Genomic DNA, 22,698 nt, shown 5'->3' on the forward strand with positions numbered 1-22,698 from the left:
AGTGCGACGTTTTTAGGTTTATGCGCCTACTACAGAAGATTTGTGGAAAACTTTTCAATGATTGCTGAGCCCCTTACAATACTGACAAGAGAAGATGTACCTTTTACGTGGAAAAGCGAACAACAAGACGCCTTTGACGAGTTAAGGAAACGCCTGCAAGCTTCTCCAATCCTTGCCCATTTTGATGAGACAGCCGACACTGAAGTTCATACCGACGCAAGTAACGTCGGCCTCGATGCCATACTAGTGCAGTGGAAGAACGGCCAGGAGAAAGTAATTGCTTATGCCAGCCGTAAGCTCTCGAAAGCAGAGGCAAACTACTCGGCAACCGAGAAAGAGTGTCTTGCAGTCATTTGGGCAATATGTAATTTCGGCCCTACCTCTATGGTAGACCATTCAGAGCAGTCAGTGATCACCATTCGCTTTGCTGGCTGGCGAATCTCAAGGATCCATCCGGACGACTAGCAAGATGGAGCCTTAGGCTGCAAGAGTACGATATTACTGTCGTATACCGATCTGGGAGGAAACACAGTGATGCCGACTGTTTGTCACGCGCACCAGTCGAGACGACTGTGTCAGAAGAGGAGGATTTTCCGTTCCTTGGTATTGTTGACGCGTCACAAATCGCTCAACAACAACGAGATGACCCGGAATTGCTACCGCTTATACAGCGCCTGGAGGGACTCGACGTTCAACTCCCGCGTGTTTTCTCTAGAGGGCTATCCTCGTTCTGTCTGCGAGGAAGTGTCCTCTACAAGAGAAACTTCGAGAACAGCGAGACAAAGTTTTTACTTGTCGTACCCACAGCTATGCGAGAAGAAATTTTGCATGCATGTCACGATGAACCTTCATCTGGACACATGGGCGTGAGCCGTACATTCGCCAGGATTCGTCTCAAGTACTACTGGCCTAAGTTATTAGCAACCGTACAGCGCTACGTGAAGACTTGTCGCGAGTGTCAAAGGCGCAAGACTCCGTCCGTAAAACCGGCAGGCCTCCTCCAGCCAATAGAGCCACCAAAAGCCCCATTCCAACAAGTCGGTATGGACCTCCTTGGACCTTTCCCAACATCATCTTTAGGCAAAAAGTGGATAGTTGTGGCCATGGACTATCTGACCCGTTACGCAGAAACTGCTTCCCTGTACAGTGCAACGGCTCTCGAAGTTGCAAAATTCTTTGTCAACAATATCGTGCTCAGGCATGGCACTCCCACAGTTGTTATTACCGATCGTGGAACAGCCTTTACTGCGGATCTAATGAAATGCTTGTTGCAAATGACACATACTGATCACAGGAGAACTACGGCGTACCACCCGCAGACAAACGGTTTAACTGAACGCCTCAACAGAACACTGGCTGACATGCTTTCAATGTATGTCGATGTTGAACATAGGCTGTGGGACGAAATTTTGCCGTACATCACCTTCGCATATAATACGGCAGTTCAAGAAACAACACGAGTTGCCCCATTTGAACTTGTTTTCGGCCCGAGCAGTAACCACAACTTTGGATGCTATGTTGCCGTTAGACGAAGAAAGCAATAACTCATCTGACCTAGATGATTTCTTGCAAAGAGCCGAGGAGGCCCGACAGATGGCAAGGTACCGAATACGCCGCCAACAACGCATAGACTCCTGCCGGTACAACCAGCGACGTAGTGAAGCGTATTATCAGCCCGGTGACAAGGTGTGGGTATGGACCCCAGTGCGACGCCGTGGACTGTCTGAAAAGCTTCTCTGCCGTTACTTCGGCCCTTACGAAATACTTCGTCGTATAAGCGACGTCACTTACGAAGTGAAATCCGCTGGACACGAAAGCTCAAGACGGCGCAACCCCACGGAAGTTGTACATATCGTCCGCATGAAACCCTACTACGAGAGATGATGAAAAAAAAAAAAAAAACGCCGGAACTCACAGGAACCACTACGTTTTCTCACGCATCGGGCCGATGCGTTAAGGAGGGGGATAATGCCGCGGCAACTTGGTCACATTCAAATTGCGCGCCCTTCGTATTGGACAATGTGCACGCCGTTCCGTGGTGTTGTTCAGCAGCAACAGGCAGCGATCTTCATGGCACGAGCAACCGGTTGGACCCGGCTCGCATGCGCCACGCGCACGAGGCAGGACTCGAGAAGAAAGAAGAAGACGGTTGGAACGCCAGTTTTAGAACGCGACTGCCGGGCATTCTTGACAACCGCAGTGACTTTAAGTCGTGGGCACAGGTTCGCCCTTATTAAATATCGTTGTTTTCTTAACCTGTGTTCCTCAACATCGTTACAATATTATTGACGAAACTTTGGCCTAGGAGATATTTCGGCACCACGGTTGTATACAAAATTTCAACACTGACCACGAAATTACTTCGCCTTTGGTCTGACTGGCTGGGAAGTAAAGAACTTTAGAGATCATGCCCAAATTTGAGGCAGCAGTGGTGTCTAAGTGGAAGCAGCATGGTCGTTCGCCACACATGAGCCAATTAGAGAACGAACGTGCCTACAGAGCATAGAGAGGATGTCGGACGCAATATATCATTCATCTTTACGTTTGCATAAACTTCTATTAGAAAAGAACGTCTTGTTCGGCACCTGACTCTAAAGTAAACTTAGCACTGCAAGAGAGGCGAAGCCCCTAGCATTCCCAGAGAGGCATTCAATTTTGGAGTTAACAGGCTCAGTGCGGCAGCGATAAGGGAACTCCAACCAACCGATTTCGAACGGTTTCTGTGCACGAAAATAAAAATAAACACGAAAGCTTGCCTGTGTAGCTTGTACCACGGTCTGCAGGAATTTGAAGCCGCTTCGATGGCCTGAAACTCCTACTTTCCAAGGCGCAAATCGGGTTAAGAGCTCTGCAAGGGGCGACTACGACGCCTGAGCGCGCCGTTTCCTATGAGGCGCTTATAGCGCAGGGCGCCGAGTACTTCACCGTACCGGTGATGAGGACCCAATTCTTTGCTTTTGTAACATGGTCTTCCAAAAGACTAATCCCTCCGAAAGGAAGGGCTCAGGTGTTGTGCGTTCTTCGTTCTTTATTTTGCAAGTGCGTGCGTGCGTGCGTGCGTGCGTGCGTGCGTGCGTGCGTGTGTGTGTGTGTGTGTGTGTGTGTGTGTGTGTGTGTGTGTGCGTGTGCGCGCGTGTGTGTGTGTGTGTGTGTGTGTGTGTGTGTGTGTGTGTGTGTGTGTGTGTGTGTGTGTGTGTGTGTGTGTGTGTGTGTGTGTGTGTGTGTGGACTGGGGGGAAGGGGGGCGAAGCGACACAAAATATGTGTCTGTGGACTAAAGTGAACGCTGTAAGTGTCACAGTAGCGGTGGAATCCAGTCAGTCAAATGACATTGCCACGTCACTTGTTGCAACGACCTCTAGAGATAAGCGATAACAGGGAAAAGGCAGATAAACTATAACAAGAATGTCCCTGCTTTGCTTACAAAAATTTCCTGCCGGAAATAAAGGAAAGAAAGAAAATATGAAGATCCCTCATGGTCTTCAGAACATTACGCCGGCTTTCTCGGATACATGTAACCCTAGAATGCAGAGTTCCAAGCATTGGGTTCCACAGCGTACATATAACGTTTAATTTTTCAGTTGTCACCAGCTATACAATGCAAATGGCGCAAATAACGGGGCAAGAAACAGAGACAACACTGTGTCTCTGTTTCAGCCGTCACCCGCCAAATTGTAAAACTGCGAACTCTCTTGCATTTTGTGGGTACAAAAATCGGTTCAGGAGTTTAGCGAAACTTTTCTCGGTCACGTCTAATTTGGTATGATAGCTTGCGTACGCTCCACTACAGAAGTGCACTCTTCGCACGTCAAGTATGCCCTCAATTCATTTGTTCTTGTATTCTACGTGCTATGTCAACTAGTTGGTCGCGATGAATAACCAGCAAGTCCAAATTGCCAACTTAGTGAATAACCACATAGTTCAACCTCTCCTGAAAAAAAAAAAAAAACTGCGGTAGAAAACTGTTCTGCAGCGATACTTACAAGTTGCCTTTTGATGGTACGTTGAATAGCTTGGTCGCCTATCCAGCAACCGATGGATCGCCTATGAGTGATATCAGTTATACCTAGCAGCCATGGGCACCCCTGTAGCACATGGGTAGCAGCCATGGACAGCGTTTTATTTATAGCAAGCTTCAAAAATGTATTTACGCCAGCAAAACATAATTTGCTACAGCGGTTATGCACCTATTTTGTGTACCTGTTGTGTAGAAGAGACTAGAAATCCAAGCGAGCTCCTAAATAGATGTCAAGCTTGAAGCAAAAGTTCACTCTTCACGACCCACTTGCAGACGCCGTTCGAAAGAAAAAGCTCGTTCGCACACATAATGGTAAGCGTGCAAGTGAGAAAGAAGTCCTAAAATCAATAATAATGAATAAATAAATAAAGCCCACTGAGAGTAGCCACACTCCCTCTCTTGTAACATTTTCAAAGAGTGAAAGTGTCACCCTCAGATCTTCACGGACTGATTGCCAGAAATCAGAAAAATGGTTTCGGGTTTCATCTGCATCGCTGTGCCTTCTTTTTGAAGCTTGCTAACTGCTTGAAACTCAAGCGAATATATGAACACACGTCTCCACAACCTTGATCCACGTCTCCGCCTTCTACCAGGGATACCACAAGCAGAAGAAACATTTCTGTGCACCTGTGGCTCTGCATGCCATTCGCGATCGCCCATCACTTCAGTATAATAATGACCGACTGCCCTGCTTTCAAAAACTGCGGCTTCGAGGAGTTGATCAAGCACCTCTTATTTAACGGTCTCCGTTACAATGTTGCAAGAAAAGTGCTCGCAACCACGCTTGAAAAACTGGACGATTTCCCCTTTACGAAGGAAAAAGTAATAGGACACTGGTCCAGATTGGGTTGCACGTAAGGACATAGATTACCTGCTCCGATACATAAGAATTTGTAAATTGTGCGACTAACTCTGAAAGGTGTAGGGCATTGCTTGACGGTATTGTGTGAATATTTTTTCCTCCCCGTTCAATTTTTTCCACTACTCTCCTTCTATCACCATTGAATACCATTTCATCAGCTCAGGGTAGCCAGCCGGTATCTAGCTTGCTTGTTTGCTTCCTATATTATGGCGCGTACCCAAGACGTTGGATTGGCCAAAAAGCCGGCGGTTAAACCTACGCTGGCTAACGTGCTTGTCTTTTCTTCTTTTTTATCTCGTCCTCTTGCTATCCGCAACTACCCCAAAACAGAAACATGCTTTTTCTTAGTGGACTTCTTTAGAAATAGGTTGTGGCCAAGGCCGGTTTTCTCCTAAAGCAGTGCCAAACAGGCTTCCGCGACGGCGTAAGTAAAGCTTGCAGAGCGCGCAGAAGATCCCCTACAGGAACCCTGTGCTGTATATAATTGCCTTGGCGGATGTTTATTCACGCAGGGACCGGAGTAATCACTGCTGCAAGCAACGTTCCTTTCCCGTGTAAGATAAAACTTAACGCAAAGCACCGTGCGCTTGATGCCGCCCATCGCTATCGGTAATTACTCCGGAAACGAGCGGTAAAGCAACCTATCGCAAAGGTGGCGTTAGGAGCTTCAGTTAATCAGCACTGTGACATTGTCGTGAGTTGTCGGATACAAATCAGAGCGAAACAACGGATCCTACGCAAGGACTGTGAGGGTAAACTGTTCGGCTGAATTTATACAGTGCAGCACGTTAGGAAAGCTAGTGAGTGATGGGGGCTAAAATTGCTGCGGGTATCGTCACTTGCATAATTCACCTATCTATTTATAGATGGGCGCCTTAAATTGCTCTTATCAGCCTGTTGGAAAATGTTCAGGCACCCTGCAATGCTTCTACTGCAAACAGAAATCATGAACTATTCCGTCATCCGTTCATTCGTCACGCTTTGGTTCGGGCATGGCCCGATGATCTTACAGTCATTTAGTTTGCAAAGTATTGTATGGCTTGACAAGGACGGTATGGTCAGAACGACGATGACGACGGCGCTGCCTCGATTACTACTGAACTATGACACCGACTACACGACAACTTCGATGCAGAAGTGTGGTCGATGACGACGACAAGGTCATGACAACGACAATGTGGTATTGATGACGGCTTCATGAGAACGATGATGATGATGATGGTGGTCCGATAATGATGGCATGATGACCACAATGACGGAGGTCATGCCATTACGACGAAGATGGTACGCCAACGACGATATAGGCGTAAAAACGACGAGAGGTCGACGACAACCATGATGACAATCACGGTAGCCTGATGAAGATAGCGCGACGACCAGGAAGACGAAACCCGTGTAATGACAATGACGATGGCATGACAAAAACGACGGTGGCTTGAGGATGACAACAATAAGGACAATGGTGGGATTGCTACAAAAATGAAGACCACGCAACGACGGCACGTCAATAACCAGTCGACGACAACAGTGATGACGATGACACAGATATATACGACAACGACGGCTTGACGCCAAACATAGTGAGGGTACGTGACCCTTAACGACACAAACCACGCTATGACAACGACGTAATCACGATGACGACAGACACCACGGGGGAGAATACAAAAACGGCCCTTCGGTGACTCAAATTGAAGGCAGCGAAAAGATGTTGTGAAAATAACTCTGAATATGACTGCGGTGTTGCTTGCTGCTGTTGCCGTGTGCACTTAAAAAACAAAAAACAAAAAAAAAACCAAAGGGCATTCCGCAGAATTGCATCTTGGTGTTTTCTTTGCAGCGTTTCTTATAGTGTAGCAAATCACTGTTCCCGGGAACGCATCAGAATTTTTTTCTTAACTATGGTAGCGTTATACGGACGCTCGAATCGCAACTTCGCGGTTCGTCTTTGGCGTCGTCGCGCTGTCACAGCATTGACGCGAATGTGCGGTCCCCGCGTGGAGCATTATGGCCAAGCCACACGGACGCGTGCCGGCGCGCAAAAGCTTGCGTCCGCGAGTCTTGCGTTTTCAGCGCATCACGAGGAAGGGCGGTTTGAACCCACACCACAGGACGCGCGCAAGCGCACCCCCGTGGCTCCCTATTTTCGCCTTGATGTGCATCGTTCCGTATTTTTATGAGGCAGCCAGAGAACAGATATTTGTCTGGAGAAGACATCTGCGCTCGCTCCGCGCTTCGACGCGTGTGATCTGCCCTGCATCACTTGCGCCTGAGTGAGACGCCTGGGCGCGACCTCTAGCGCACCGCCACGCGTACGTGTAGTTTGGTGTTTAGAATTTCTTCAGAGACATGCAGTGCATTTGGTTGCACAAACGACGAAGCCAAGTGGACGCACGCTCGAGCTCCGCTCAATCAGCTGTGCGCACCCACATTTGCGTTCCTATTGCGCTGCTGTATGTATACACCACACCGTGGTGTGCGCACTGGTTTAAGCGGGATGAAAATCAAACCTGAAGGTGAATTGAGGTAACTCGTCCTTTAGACGCTCAAACGCTTGCAGTTTAGATGTGGTCTCATCTCGTACACCTTCAAGGTGCGACGCCAGCAACGCCACTGGCGGTCCTCTCCGTCATGCCGCCTGTCTGAGCCGCCTTCAGCGCAACGCTAAACATTGCCATAACTTTAAATGCTTCATCATCGTGCGAAACTGCCATTTTTAGGGCAAAAGTTTCTGTAACTTGAAACTGAAAATAATTATGTTTTTGGCAAAAGATTCGTATGAGGACGCTTCATATGAGTCTCCTAACATGTTTTTAATCTTTATTAAGATTCTGTTATCTCTATTCGCATGTGAGTGTTTTACCAGCAGACAAAAATTTCCCTTGCGCCGCATGAAGCAATCTGTTTTGTGGGTTCATAACGCAAGCGATCGTTAATATTCACCAATGAAAGTGCCATTAATGGCCAATGGTGACTACTATGTAAGTGTCTTCTACTGATAGACAAACATTTAGTGTATATTTCTCGTAGCTGATACTCTCTGTTTAAAATACAAAAAACGACGGATAAAAAAAAACTAGTGCACTGAAGTATTCTTGGTCAGTAGAATACTTCAAAGCGATCTTTATTTCAAACTAGCCACAGAAGACTAAAAATTCTTGGAAGAACGGAGGTCCGTGTCAACTACTTTATCTATGAAAAATTTATCAGCCCCCGCATACACACACAAAAAAAGGGGGCTGAGTTGTTGCTGTAGTCCTGATCCGTCGTCATTTTTTTGTTTTGTTTTGCCGTGACCTGAGAAATTAATGCGATTGATATTGCCCTTATGAAACATAAATAAGTAGATGTCATCATCAGCCTATTAGAGCGAAGCTGTTAAGGGCTCAGTCTCCGATGGTCGTATCCGCGTGTAGAAAAAAAACTCTCATTGACCGTATGCTGTTTGTGCCAGTGAAAGTGTGCGAGGGACGCGCACTTTCACGGGGAGCGAACGCACGGCAGAGAGCAAACGTGACTTCTTCCGTTGTGCGAAAGACCGTGGCGGGACGGGAGGGGGGGAGGGGGAGAAGCCACGTTTCACTGCGGCACCAAATGCGTATCTTGCGACCGGGCGCAGGAGGAAATGGCGACTCAATCAGCCACGCGAAAGGAGGAAAGCGGGAAGACAGCGCGGGAGGGAGGGAGTGTGGCTTTTGCTCTACGAGCAATTAACTACGTAGTTGTACTTTGCACGGCGACGGCTGGTCGCGCGCACCTTATCTCGAAAGCGATCTGAAACACGGCTCCTACCTTTGTATGCGCTGTGCTTTCGCCGCTCAGTTTCTGTTGAAGCGATGAACCGCATGAAGCTCCATTTCTTTCTCAATGTCCATTAGAATATCGGCTATACCAGTTTGTTCTCTGATCTACACCACTCTCTTCCTGTCCCTTAACCTCAGGCCTAACATTTTTCGTTCCATGGCTCTTTTTGCGGTTCTTAACTTGTTCTCGATCTTCTTTGTTAACCTCCAAGTTTCTGCCCCATATTTTAGCACCGGTAGAATGGAGTGATTGTACACTTTTTTTTTCAACGGAAGTGGTAAGCTCCCAGTCAGGATTTGGCAATGCCTACCGTAGGCACTCCGACCCAATTTTATTCTTCTGTAGGAAGGAAGGAAGGAAGGAAAATAAGGAGGTGAAAGGCACAGAGGTTGACCAGGTTAAGTGTCCGGTTGGCTACTCTGCACATGGGGATGGGGTAAGGGCAGAAAAGATTAGAAAGTAGGAGAAAAATAAAAAGAAGAAAAAAAAACAAAAAAAAAACACATCAGTCCGCACAATTCCGTAGTTTTTCACGAAGTCCTGTTTTCTTTTAAAAAAGCGTACAAGCGCTTTTAAAGCAGTTCGTTACGACGTCGGCTGGGACCAGGGACCAAGAATTCTGGCTTCCGTAAGGGGACGGCTGTCTATCTTGTCGAGCGTGGTTATGAGGACTTTACTTTGTACACTAAAACGATGACAATCACACAGAAGATGTGCTATCGCCTCTTTGCACCCACAAGTTTCACAATCTGGACTTGTGGCCATTCCGATAAGGTAGGAGTACGCGTTGGTGAAAGCTACTCCAAGTCTTAGGCGACTAATGAGAGTTACCTTCCGTCGTGGTAAGCCATATGTGGAAGGCGGAGCTTCAGATTAGGATCCAGGCAACAGAGGCGCTGGTTTTTAAAGTCCGTTGAATTCCAGTGGGCTAACGTAAGCTCACGAGCAAGCGCACGGAGCTTTCGTGCTGCGTCTGTTCTGGACATAGGGATAGCGACGCAATTGGTACTGGTATGTGAAGATCGAGCGGCTGCGTCCGCTTGTTCGTTTCGAGATACCACAGTGACTTGGCAGCCATTGAAAGACGATGTCATGTCCTTTGTCAACTGCCTGATGGTAAATTTCGCGCGTGTCCGCGACAAGTCGTTCGTGGGGTCCACGGCGTAGTGCAGAGAGAAAACTCTGGAGGGCGGCCTTGGAGTCGCAGAAGATAGACCATTTCTGGGGCGGTTCCTGGTCGATAAATTTCATCGCTGCACACAGAGCTGTAAGTTCCACAGCCGTCGTCGATGTCAAGTGCGATGTCCGGAATTTTATTACTGTATATTTTGCTGGGACAAATACTACAGCTGCTGAAGTGGTGTGCATGACCGACCCATCTGTGTAAACATGTAAGCGGTCACTGTGGACCTCATGTAGTAGCAATAATGCTGACTGCTTGAATGCTGCTGACGGCATTTGTGCCTTTTTATTTACGCCTGGAATGGTGAGGCATATTCGAGGTGAATGCAGAGACCACAGTGGCAACGAAGGCCATGCTGCAGGGACGTAATTCGATGGTAGCGATGCTCCGTGTATAGTCAGGAAAGGTCTAAAACTCGTATGCGGCCTAGTTGTTGGCAGGCAAGCAAGATGGTGAAAGGGGGCCCTTGCTACATGTCGCATGTGCACTCTTAGAGCGTAGACTGCAAAGTACGTTGATACAGGGTGGTCACGTGCTATGGCGACTGTGTCCGCTGTGGATGCACACTTAGGGAGGCCGAGGCACGTCCGTAGAACTTGGGCTTGCATACTCTGGAGTGTTCGAAGGTTCGTTTTACTGGTGCTTCCCAGCACGGGCAGGCTGTATCTTAGGAAGCCCATAAATAATCCATGGTACAGCTGTAGCATCGACTGCACAGATGCACCCCAAGACTTTCCGTCGACAAATTTGAATACATGTGCTATTGCAGTCAACCTCTTTTTCATATATGAAATATGTGGCGTGCAAGACAAATCATGATCCATGATGACTCCAAGGAAGCGGTGTTTTGTTTCGTAAGCAATTATTTGTCCATTTATGCGTATAACATAAGGAGTCATTGTTTTGCGCGTAAATGTGACTAATCAGCACTTTTCGGAGGACAATTCTAGGCCTTTCATACTCAGATAAGACGACGTTTGTGTGACCGCCTTCTGCAGTCTCGCTCGTATCTGCGGACGAGTTACGCCGGCCGCCCAGATGCAGATATCATCTGCATAGATGGATATATGGACCGTCCTTGGCAATGATCCAAGAAGGCCTAGCAGTGCTACGTTGAAGAGCGTGGGACTTAACACTCTGCCTTGTGGCACACCTTTGCTGGTGACATGGTAGGATGTCATTCCATTTTCTGTAAGTACGAAGAAGGATCTATCCTCCAAATAGCTGTGAATCCAGCGCAGTACACGGCCACCAATGCCCACATCGATCAAAGCATCGAGGATTGCTTGGTGCGCTACATTATCATATGCGCCTTTCACATCAAGAAACATCGGCACCGTTAAACGTTTCATGCTCTTTTGGTGTTGAATAGATGTTACCAAATCAAGCACGTTATCGACCGATGACCGACCGCGCCGGAAGCCCACCATTGCATTCGGATATACCTCATTATGTTCCAAATACTATTCAAGAAGCGTCAACACCATCCTTTCCATTAGTTTCCCAACGCAACTGGCAAGAGCGATTGCACGGTACGATGCCAAGTATAATGGAGATTTAGAGCTCTTAAGTAGTGGTATTAGGCGGCTGACTTTACACTCACAAGGAATCAATCCTTCGCGCCAGGATTCGTTGTATCTCTCCCAGAGTACACTGCGGGCTTCGTGGCCAAGGTTTCCAAGTGGCTCGTATGTGACTCCGTCGGGCCCAGGCGATGATGACTTCCTACAAGTTGCCAGCGCAGCTTCGAGCTCCTCTATAGAGAACAAAGATCCATGCGAGGGTCTGACTGGCGATTCTGAATTCTTGTTCCCTGGCAATAGCCTCAATAGCCTGGCAATTGCCAGGCTATTGAACATTATCTTTGTATTCTGCACATTCATCTTCAACCCAATTCTTACACTTTATCGATTAAGGTACTCAATCATTTGTTGCAATGCGTCCGCTTTGTTGCTGAACCGGACAATGTTATCTGCAAACCGAAGGTTGCTGAGATATCCGCCATTGAGCTTCACTCCTAAGCCTTACCATTATAAGAGCTTGAATACTTCTTCTAAGCATACAGTGAATAGCATTGGAGCGATTGTGTCTCCTTGCCTGACCCCTTTCTTGATAGGAAATTTTCTACTTTTCTTGTGGAGAATCAATGTAGCTGTGGAATCTGTACATATTTCCCAAGATCTTCACGTATTCCTCATGTACTCCTTGATTATGCAATGCCTCTATGACTGCTGGTATCTTTGCTGAAACAAATGCCTTTTCATAATCTATGAAAGCCATATAGAGGGCTTTATTGTACTCCGCAGATTTCTCGATTACCTGATTGATGACATGGATGTGATTCATTGTAGAATATCCTTTCCTGAAGCCAGCCTGTTCTATGGGTTGATTGAAGTCAAGTGTTGCTTTGATTCTATTGGAAATTTTCTTGGGGAATATTTTATACAATACTAAAAGCAAGCTAATGATGGGCCTATAATTTTTCACTTCTTTAGAGTCTCCCTTCTTATGGATTAGTGTAATGTTGGCGTTCTTCAAGCTCTCTGGTACACTTGAAATCGTGAGGCATTGAGTATAAAGGGCCGCGAGCTTATCAAGCATGATATCTCCTCAATCTTTTACTAAGTCGGCTGTTATTCCATCTTCTCCAGCTGCTTTTCCCCAAGTCATGGCTTGTAAGGCCCTTCTAACTTCATCGCTAGTTATAGAAAGAAACCTCTGTATCCTGTTCATCACTACTTCGAAGGAGAGTAGCTTGGCTGCTCTGGGTACTGTACAGGTCAGTAAGATGTATTCTACCTCAAATATTCCCATCACTGAACGCTCCTAAGCTCTTACAACTGGTGTGTTTTTTGTCGTTGTTATGAGGACGCGTAGGCTCAGTTACGACACTGACCTCTGCACCTGTGTCCACGAGGAATTGATGTTGGGCAATCCTGTAAGTGACGTAGAACAGGCGGCTTGTCAATGTTCAAATGCATTGACTGTTGTAGTAATATATAAAGTGGCTAATGTTGTAAGAATCATTATTAATATTACCTCATTTTTGTTTGCCACTGCATTAATCCACTTGTGGAATAGCCCTCCTATGGGGCTGCAGTATGTATCAGTTGAATGAAAATAAATGAAATTATTGTGTCCACTGTAGTTTTCTTGTCTGGGGGGGGGGCTACGAGCATTGACAAACTCGCATGCAAAACAAACTACTTTTACCTGTATGTAATTTGCGTCTACGTGCTTCAGTTAACATAGAACGGAATACATTTCACTTATTTATTATTAAAGCAATTATCAGTACTGCCTGTCTTTACTCCTGAGCAGCAACAGGAAGATCTGCTTTCTGAAAAAATGTGCTTTGCTAACACCGAATTGGCATACCTATGTCATGAAACATCCAGAATATCGGAAATGCACAGCACTAATAACTGGTTGCGCCGAATAAATGCTTAATAGCACGATCCTGGAATTACTAAATTCCAACGATGAAATAAAAAATGATGCCGTGTATCTGACTGAAAAAAGATAAGTAAAATCTACGTTTAGTTTGTTTTACATCACTATACATATGTTACTATAAAATTGTGTATATCATTGTGTATGTATATCTTATGAATTTGTTTAGAATATATTCTACCTTTCTCGAGTTAACATACGTGTTTATTGTACTGCTGCTTTTCTTATAAGGGGGTGAGAGCTTTGTAAACCTGCCTAATAAGCAGCTTCTTTTCTCTCCCCCTTTGTTCTGTACTTTCAGAGCGCAAAATAAACAATTTGTATATTTATTGAACGCAGGAAAATAAAGAAAAGTATCACAGCTAGTCACCGGCCTGCTGTCACTTTTTTTACTCAAAATAAGTTTAGACACAGCAATGATCCAACATATCCGCAATACCTCAAAAGCAAAGGTGATCACTATGGTTCAGCGGACAATTTTACTTTTCGAAGAATTTAGCATCTGAAAACACAAATGGAACACTTGCTACTCTGTAACTGTGACAGTTTCTTTATCGTTTCTTGTTTATCGCGCGATCCTTTTTTAGTCAATAAGAAATAAAGCCAGCAAAGCTGTCCAAACGTCAAACAGAGCAACATAACTTTGTTGAATGCACCTTTCTCGCAACTCTCACAGGTATAAAATTTCTTTGCCAGTGGTTGTAGGGTAGGTCTGTTCTTTGTTTTTTACATCAAAACAGCGGCTGCCGTTAGCGAGGCTGATAATACGTACACACAGTTGGCACCAGCTCGGTACAACTCTCAACACAACATACACATTTCCGGTCAATGACCTGCCTCAATATTGGAGGATTCCATATGCTTCGACGTGAATGAGACACTGGAAAAGATAGCAAACTATTTGCTTGTGTTCGCTTTAAAATTTTTAACGACTATCATATTTCTTTTTGGGTATTTATTCTTGCTAGTTTTTTTCCACACCAGCTGTGCACTGAACTGAGTTTACCCACAGGCTTCTATCATACTTCGACACGAGAAGAAACCCATCGGATATGCATATTTATATATTGCCGATCCCCACACATTCGATGCTTCGGTCGTATTTCATCACGTCTTGCAGTATCAAGGAATGTTCGCATGGTTGCGAAATGTTCATACCTTTAAGAATTTTATTCCCGTATATATACACAGTGTCTGTACATTTTGTTCTATCCGTTGTATATTCGATATAGGGAACAGGAAAGAAATGTAGTTTGAAGCTGCCCGGTGAAGTAGTAGCTTTCGAGTTGCGATGTAGGCGAACGAGAGATCGCCAGTGCGAGATTTTGTCTGAAACGCAGCAATCGATATACTGTCGAAGTGCTGCATGGAAGATGCATTTTGGAATGTTTCCTTATGTGATGCCAACTTCATCCGTGCACCATTGACAGGGAGTATATCGGTGACGTTAGAGCCCCACAGGTGAAAGATAGAGTGTGAATTTGAAATTCATGGAGGTTAATCGGGTGTACACGGTTTGCTAACCTACACTTGGGGAAGGGGAAGCGAGGAGAATAGTAAGAGAAAAAAGAGAAGGAGAGAATAAACAAGGGATACGCGCATGCACAAACAGCAGTGTTCAGCGCCAACTCGCGACTGCACTCTCTTGATCCTTAAGTGCGCCTGCGATTACCGCCTGGTGTACTTCGAGGAGACGCATAGTTGTTGTGTAGCTTGTGGCTGGTTTTCGCTTTTATGAACGCCTACTGTTTGCGTATGCGCATGATAATCAGTGCCTCGTGCAGCATTTAACAAAACCATTCAAAATATACTGATATACCACTCCTGTTTGAACAATGAAAGATGCATTGCGTGACGCTTTCGGCTCACTGGACAACAGAGCGTTCAAATAAGAAAAGAAAATACTGCGACCATGGCTTCGACCGTCATCCGCGCTTTGCGCCACAAAGGTACTGTTGCATTTCTAGACAACGACTGAGCTCTGCAACAGTAGGCGTAAGCGGAACGCTATATGAGTACAACAGGGACAACACGAACTGTACAACCTGATGGAGCGGAAACCACAGATGCGAAGGCAAGATTTGCACAGGAATTGTGCACATGTCAATGTTCGCATAGTCTATAGCATACATTTTGTGGGAAATTTAGATTTAAGTAGCGAAAACAAAGTGTTTGTTTGCCTAGACAACCCAAGTACGCACACAAGGCGGTCAGGCTTATGTGGACTAGATATGAGAAATGTAAAAATGTTTTCTTTATCTAAAAATAAGGCTATTTTTAATATAAGTCTGCAAAGATAGGCTGCGGGAAGAATCCTGGCAGGATACAAGAATTTCACACACATCCATGCACTTCTTAGGGAGAAGACAACATAGAAGGTAAAGCAATGCGTACACCGTATGTATGGAAGTACTGCCGAAGCAAGATCAATAAAGAGAATTATGATTTAAAAAGGTAAAATATACTGAAATGATGCTGCTTATACTGATGGCCCGATTGACAAGAACAGGAGAAACTAGGAAATAGACCCATGTTCAGTATCGCAAACATTGCAGTTAAAGCTCAAGGAGAAACATTGAGATGATTCGACATGTCACGGGTAGAAACAACGACACTTTCGGCAAGAAGGTAATTGAGATTGACTTAGTTGGGCTAGAGGAAATACAATGTGGATAAGTCGTGGCATGAGCGTGTTGAGAACGAATTGAACATGGTGGGATGGTTTAACAAGAGACCGTATGTGATAGCGCTAAAAGAGCCATGCCATATGGAAATCACACATAGCTGAAAAAAAGTGTTGTAGCTCAAGACGCGAGCTTACCATTAAATTCAACAGCTTTAGTTTAGAGAACGTTTAGCTAATTGCAAACATTAAAAGCAATCATTGGTCAGTATTTTGTATATTATTGCTTTGCATTTCTTCTCCAATTTCTCTCAGGGAGCAGCTCGTCACACTAATAAGACTACCAGGAAAGTCCAGAAAAAATAAATCGATGACTGCCTATGGGCCAAGCCTAAAACACTAAGGTGTACTGCATAGGTGACGCAAGCCTATAATTTATAACCACTGAAATCACCTATTCCAGTTTAGGAATACAGCCATATATTACAGTGTTCTTCGTTAGTTTTTTTTTCTTAATATTGGAGGCTCTTGTCCAATATTGTGCACACACGCACGAAAGCGTTGCTTATCCGCAATTGTACGGGATGGATAACCATGCTTCCGGAGGTGGTGCATGCAGACATTTTCAGATTAGCATTTTTACGCAAGAAGCAAGCCTGTTCTCTACGCTCTGCGCGTGCGCATTCAGACCACGCAAGGTCCTTACGTGTGCAGAGTTCCTACGCACGTGGAACCAAAATCTGTCTATGCTGTGTCCGAAATTTTCTGCATTCGAGATGGCGCTGATATTATGCCAACTAACGACGCTGGTATTTCCTTCTTTAATAAATGTTCACAGGAAAGCTTTTCTCGTCAGAGTCGGTGTCACTATCTGGTGTATTATTAGAATCAAGCCCAAACCCGAATATTGCGCCAGCAACAAATTTGCCCCATTGCAGATCCTTGCTGCATGGACTTTACACACAACCAGCTGTTTAGGTACACATTTTTATTCATTGTAGTTCCCATTTGATGGCGTAGAACGGACATTAATGTAGGATGAAAAGATAATAGTGGTGCAACGCCATGAGCCTTGGTCCGTCGGCACTTGCCATACGTGGGTACGTTGCTATGAAATGTTCTCGACATCAAGTTTATCTCTTTGAGCGGTGTATTCGTGGGCGTAAAGCAATGACAACCTTTATATGTTTTATTCAAACCAACTATCAGTCATTATGGGTGACTGCAGAATTCATAGCTGAATGAGCCCGCAGCACGCTCATATGCGCATTTTCATGACTATTCAGATGGAGACCGCGAGTTCCCTAAGACGCAGCGATAATTAAAAGTGTTAGGCAGGTAGCTCGTTGCCTTTCTAAGGCATTGCAAGAGCCCGCATGTTCGCCCGCATGAGAAGGTATGTACGTGTGTGCGTGCTCGAATAAGTAGGTATATTTATTCTAACACAGTTTGGCAGTCACCGTCAGATTACTCGAATGGCTGCTTGTCGTGCCATGCTTAATTTGCAACTGTCGGCTGCGGTATGCAGATGACGTCTTCTCTCACCTCATATGAAGTTCCTAATGCAAATCCTGCTTTTAGCAGATGTTTTGCGGGTATGAGGAGACAGCAAAGAGGCGGATAATAAATAAGTTCCAGGAGATGTTTCCCCGGTTTGTGGACCACTACTAACAAGGCCCACATTCTATTCATTCATCAGGGAAATGAACCAAAAGCTGCAGGAAATATGACATGTAGTATTGCTGCCGGATTCTCACGTGGCCCACACGGCTCACCCAGCATGGCAGCGAATTTCATGCATGCATGACAAGCCTTATGGAAAACACGCTTCGATTGCGTGAGGGAAGTGAGCTAAAGCAACAGAGACTAAAGTATGTTCTTACTGTCACTTACCTTTCTAAAGGTTAAACATGACTAAGTTGAAACCGCTACGGTTGCCCAGGTAAATTCTATTTAATTCTATGTAAGTTCTATATCAAATTATGCTGTCAGTATTGTCGCTTGTATGATATCATTAGTATCCGTAAGCGATTCTCTTTCATATGGCGTAAGCAAGCGTGTGCTCTTCACTAATTATTTTAGAAACCCACTTCATTCGCAAACTTCCCTCTTTCACGTACATTTTGCCTCTATATTGAACTTATGCATGTTTTATTGCGAAGCCACTGAATACTTTCTGACTTGCTAAGAAGCAAAACAACTTGTATGCTAAAAAGTTAAGCTTATAATGACTGCAAGTTGAGCAACTTGGTAGGAAATCAGTTTACTGATAGGCAAGTGTGGTGGCATGGGCACAAGTAGATGTTTGCATTCTTTATTTTCTTTGTACTTGTGTCGGTCATAGTACGCCTGTTGTTCAGTATAAAAATAAATTTGGAAAACAAAACGAAACAGATCTGACACTCCTTTTCTTAGAAGCAATTTCTTGTTATGCGTGCCGTCGCTCTTCAAGTTATCCAAGGCAATGTAAATGTTTTTGGTTAGAACCATGCCAACATGATTCTGAAGCTTCCGAGTCATGGGGTCTTTTATTCCGACTTATTTGCAGAGACGAAGAAGACACTGCAATTTTTTGGCGCACTGTGTCACTTGCTCGATGAACAGTTTTCGAGCTCTTATTGAAAATATAAAACGTAAGTGCAAGGGGAAACAAAAGGTTCTGCCAGAAACTGGTTCTGCTTCGCATGCTATTAAAAGCAACACAGAAGTAGAAAGAGACGAATTGTTCAGCTTAATTGTGATTCAGTTTTCACGTGTGTGTCATTGCAAATTCACATTTCTCTGCAGGCACAGACAAATTAAACTTTCCAGTTTTACTACGAAATTTAGGCACCCACATTCAAAATATCTGCAAAGTAGGGCACAAACAGCCAGACCCCGCTTCTCAACAGCATTCACAGACACAACCCAAAACCTTCCAAGAGCATGCAATTTGGCTGTCAGCTTTCAGTATGAAAAATGTTGCAGACGTCAGAAACACGTGACAAATCTTGAGCGCATTACACTCTATGTGTCAAAAGCAAAGTGCCAATAAAAATTAGGAGGGGTCGTTTTTCTCATAAAGAGCTGTGAACGTTTGGTGACGTTAAAATGATGCGTATACCTGAACGAACAATTACATCTGAACAAACGCAGGTAGTGGTACAATAAATGCAAACAAAAATAACAACGCCAATGAATGCAGATACCCAGCTTTCTTTCTTGAACGTAGGGGAGCTATTAGAGTAAATAAATCCACGAGACGATAAAAGATAACGTTTAGAATGAATGAAGTGTGTGCAAACCCAAAGTGTCTCACAACGATTATCATATATCTGTCGCAATCTCAGCAAAATAAAACAAATTGACAAAGAAAAAAAAAACGTGTGGATATCCTTCGAGTTCGTGGTGTAGAAAAGGGTCTAAGAACTCTTACGGATTCACGCGGGCGTTAATTTCATGCATTGGGACATAGGGCCCCGTTATCTGTAGCTTAGAGAAACCGCAGCTTCTAGGAAAAAGGACATTTTTTTCCTTTAACCTTATCGGAAGAGCCGATGCTCTAGTTTTGTTGAGAACATGAATTTAGTTTCGTAAATGACCTCCATTGCTCTGTGTCCAAAATTACTTCAGGGCACGACTAATGGCATGTTATTGTGAAATAAGTTTTACAACTTCTCTAAGTTCTACAATACACCGAATATCAACGAAGCTATCTGGCCGTCTAAATGCTTTATCTATGGTGCGCATTCTACCTATTAACAACTGTGCGCCTGTCTTTCCGAGCTCGTTGACCATGTTCTCTCTAGTAGATGCCAGCTCAATGTGTATCTGGTATATGTGCCTGCTATGTGTCCTTGTCACTACGTGCAGCTTAGCTGTTCTCTACTTATCTAAAAACAGAAAGACGGTTTGCACAATAGCTTTACGTCCCTGACTCATTTTCTCGCAAGCGGTCTTTAACCGCCTCCTAGATGGTGTTCTTCATTTGACAGTAGGCTTTTATTCAGTGGTTTGGTCACGTATGCGCCACATTAGAAGTGCTTGCCCGAACCACGCCATCGCGCATAGAAAACAAACATAGAGTGGTAATCACTGCAACATGGCAGTGTGACGAGGCTGCTGTCGTGAGCAACATCACTTCATAAATTTGGCGAATACCCCATATTGTAACAATCGCTTCGGCTACATAGAAGGTCCTTGCATATTTTTTTTGCAATTTATCGCAGGTATTCTAAAAGTAACATTATAACACATTGAGCATTCATGCCTATCGTAAGCCCAAAATGGCGCCCGCCTGTCGTAAGCCCAAAATGGCGCCCGCCTGGCTTTTTATTTCTGTCCCGTGTTTTTTGGTGCTGTCCTTCCAAGAATAAAGTGTTCAGTCTTTTCTTTTTTGAGAAACTTCTTTCATAGGTGTAATAATATGTCAGACATCAAGTTTTATTGCTATCTGAAGAGGCTAAAATTCTCTATTTCGAAGATATATCCGTTATTGTTCGCAAGGGTCTTGTCGTTTATCGCTGTTTCCATTAACTTGTTTGTATACTTTGCCCGTCCTTGAGCTGACAGCAACTTAATTATCAAGGCACTCATGCAGGACCTTACGAAGGTATAGCGAGCCCATGCTGAAAACATCCACAGACGCCTACATATGATCGACCCGAGGCGGTAAATTTTCTTTGCGCCCGAAGGTTACGTGGGGCAAGGCGTCATTGTTACACAGGATTCGGCTGGGCGTTACATTCACCCGTGGCTACGCAAACCTCGTTGGTCAGTCGAACAGCCCTGACTGCGAACACTGCCAGACGCCTGAAACAGTGGAACACATATTGTGCGATGGCCCATCATATGTGCTGGAGCGAAGGAGGTTGGAAAGTTCCCTAGCAAGCGTTAGCAGCAAACATTGTCGAAGCACGGTATTCTCGACCCATGGCACTGACACTGCAACTTCAATGCGGTCAACTAAAGCGCTGTTGAAGTTTCTGCAGGACACGAAGCTAGACGAACGGCTCTATAGTAAGGCCACCGTCTATTGTACATAAGCACTCACCACTTCGCTTAACATCATCGTCCATCCCAGTACTTTCCCTTCCCTTCGCTCTTCCCCAGTGCAGATTAGCAGACTAGAGCACACTAGCTCAGATAGACCTCTCTGCCTTTCCTATCAATAAAATCTATCTACCGGTTTCTGTCTTGCCTATGCTTTGTTACTTGAGGCTTTAGCACGTGTTCTGACACTATCATGTACATACGAGGCATCGTCACAGCGGCCCATCGTTAGTGCTCATGCCTCCGAGTCTGTAGCCTGGGAAAGCCTGAAAGACACAACAGGATTGGCCGTACAGGCAGTATTTTACGCCTGACTGCTGCCATGGAGGAGAGTAAACATAGGTAATATCGCCTCGTCCATAGAAAAATTTGTAAGCAAAATGTAAGGAAAACCAATTAGAGGAGAAATACTGTCGAGACATACAAAAGACTGACAATTTGCGTAATTGCGCTGTCTGTCCGATTTGCAGGCCTGGAGCCACGGTACCAATTTTCTTGCATCACTGCATATGTTCGTTAATACAATATCTAGTATAACAGCCCCGTTGCACTTTCATATCCACTTCGGGGCTCAACTGTCTCAGCCTCAATACCAGGAATCTGGGACATCGCCGAACAGCGCCTCTAGCGGCCGCCTCTGAAAACATGCGCATTTTCTATGGGAGAGCGTCGTTTTTCCCAAATAACTAATCATAGAAGCCATCTTTCAAAATATTACCGTGGAAATAGGCTCTAGGAGCTTAGCCCGACATTTCATGCAAGCGGTACCATTACTTACGACAGAAAACCCGTTCCAAATTGCGGGCGAAGTTCGAAGTATGGGAGTCTATGGAAAAGGCCAAATTTTGGAGGCTTTTTGGCCAGTAAAAAGCAATTTGCGATGAGCCTATTGCATCGATCGACCTATTATTGGGGATTGATCAACTTCAATGACTCGGCTTTCAGCTAGTTGCAGCAGCAACTCTTGAAAGGCCAAAAAAGTCGTTCCAAAATCGCAGTTTTCATAACAAGGTCGCAGAATTTATTGTGGTAAGTATATATACCTAGTTTTTGCCTCTGTCAGCACTCAAACCGATAGCCGAGCGTTCTGCGCGACCACCGATTAGGTTCGCTGATACCACGATTGGCAGCTCGCAGGTTCGAAGCCAGCGGCGCCGCTATTTTTTTTATCACTTTGTCGCTGCCTAGTTTGGCCGTTTCCCGCCAGATGGCATATTCCGAAACGCAGGTCATTTAGTGGCGGTTCTTGTTTCGTTTCTTTCTACTGTACCAACGTCTTCCTAAAAAAATTGCTGGCTGGTTTCGTGAACATGCGAACGTGCTTCCAAACTTCTTTTGCACTTTAGGTGTAATGTATTTTAGACAATAAACCCAACTTTGTGTTTTCAAAGTTGATTTCTTTCTTAAGGCAAACATTTATGAAGACATTACTAAGAAATATTTTTGCCTATTCAGCTATGTCATGGAAAGGCGTGTTTGTGAGACTGTTGTTCAGCCTGAAACGTACCACAAAAATAAATAGCTTCCCGTGAGTGCAATTAAAAGACGCAGAAGTAGAAAACTTGGCTGCAGCCCCAGACGTAGTATTCTTACAAAGGAATACAGAAGCTATTTGACTGAGTATATTTGCATTATATCAAAGCAGAATTTTTTCGTACCGGATCTTCGGTGCAAATGAAGGCTGTCCGAATATTTCACAAGCTTTTTTGCTTAGTACAAACCAAT

The sequence above is a fragment of the Dermacentor silvarum genome, chromosome 2, assembly GCF_013339745.2.
Source record: "Dermacentor silvarum isolate Dsil-2018 chromosome 2, BIME_Dsil_1.4, whole genome shotgun sequence".
Lineage (NCBI taxonomy): Eukaryota > Metazoa > Arthropoda > Arachnida > Ixodida > Ixodidae > Dermacentor > Dermacentor silvarum.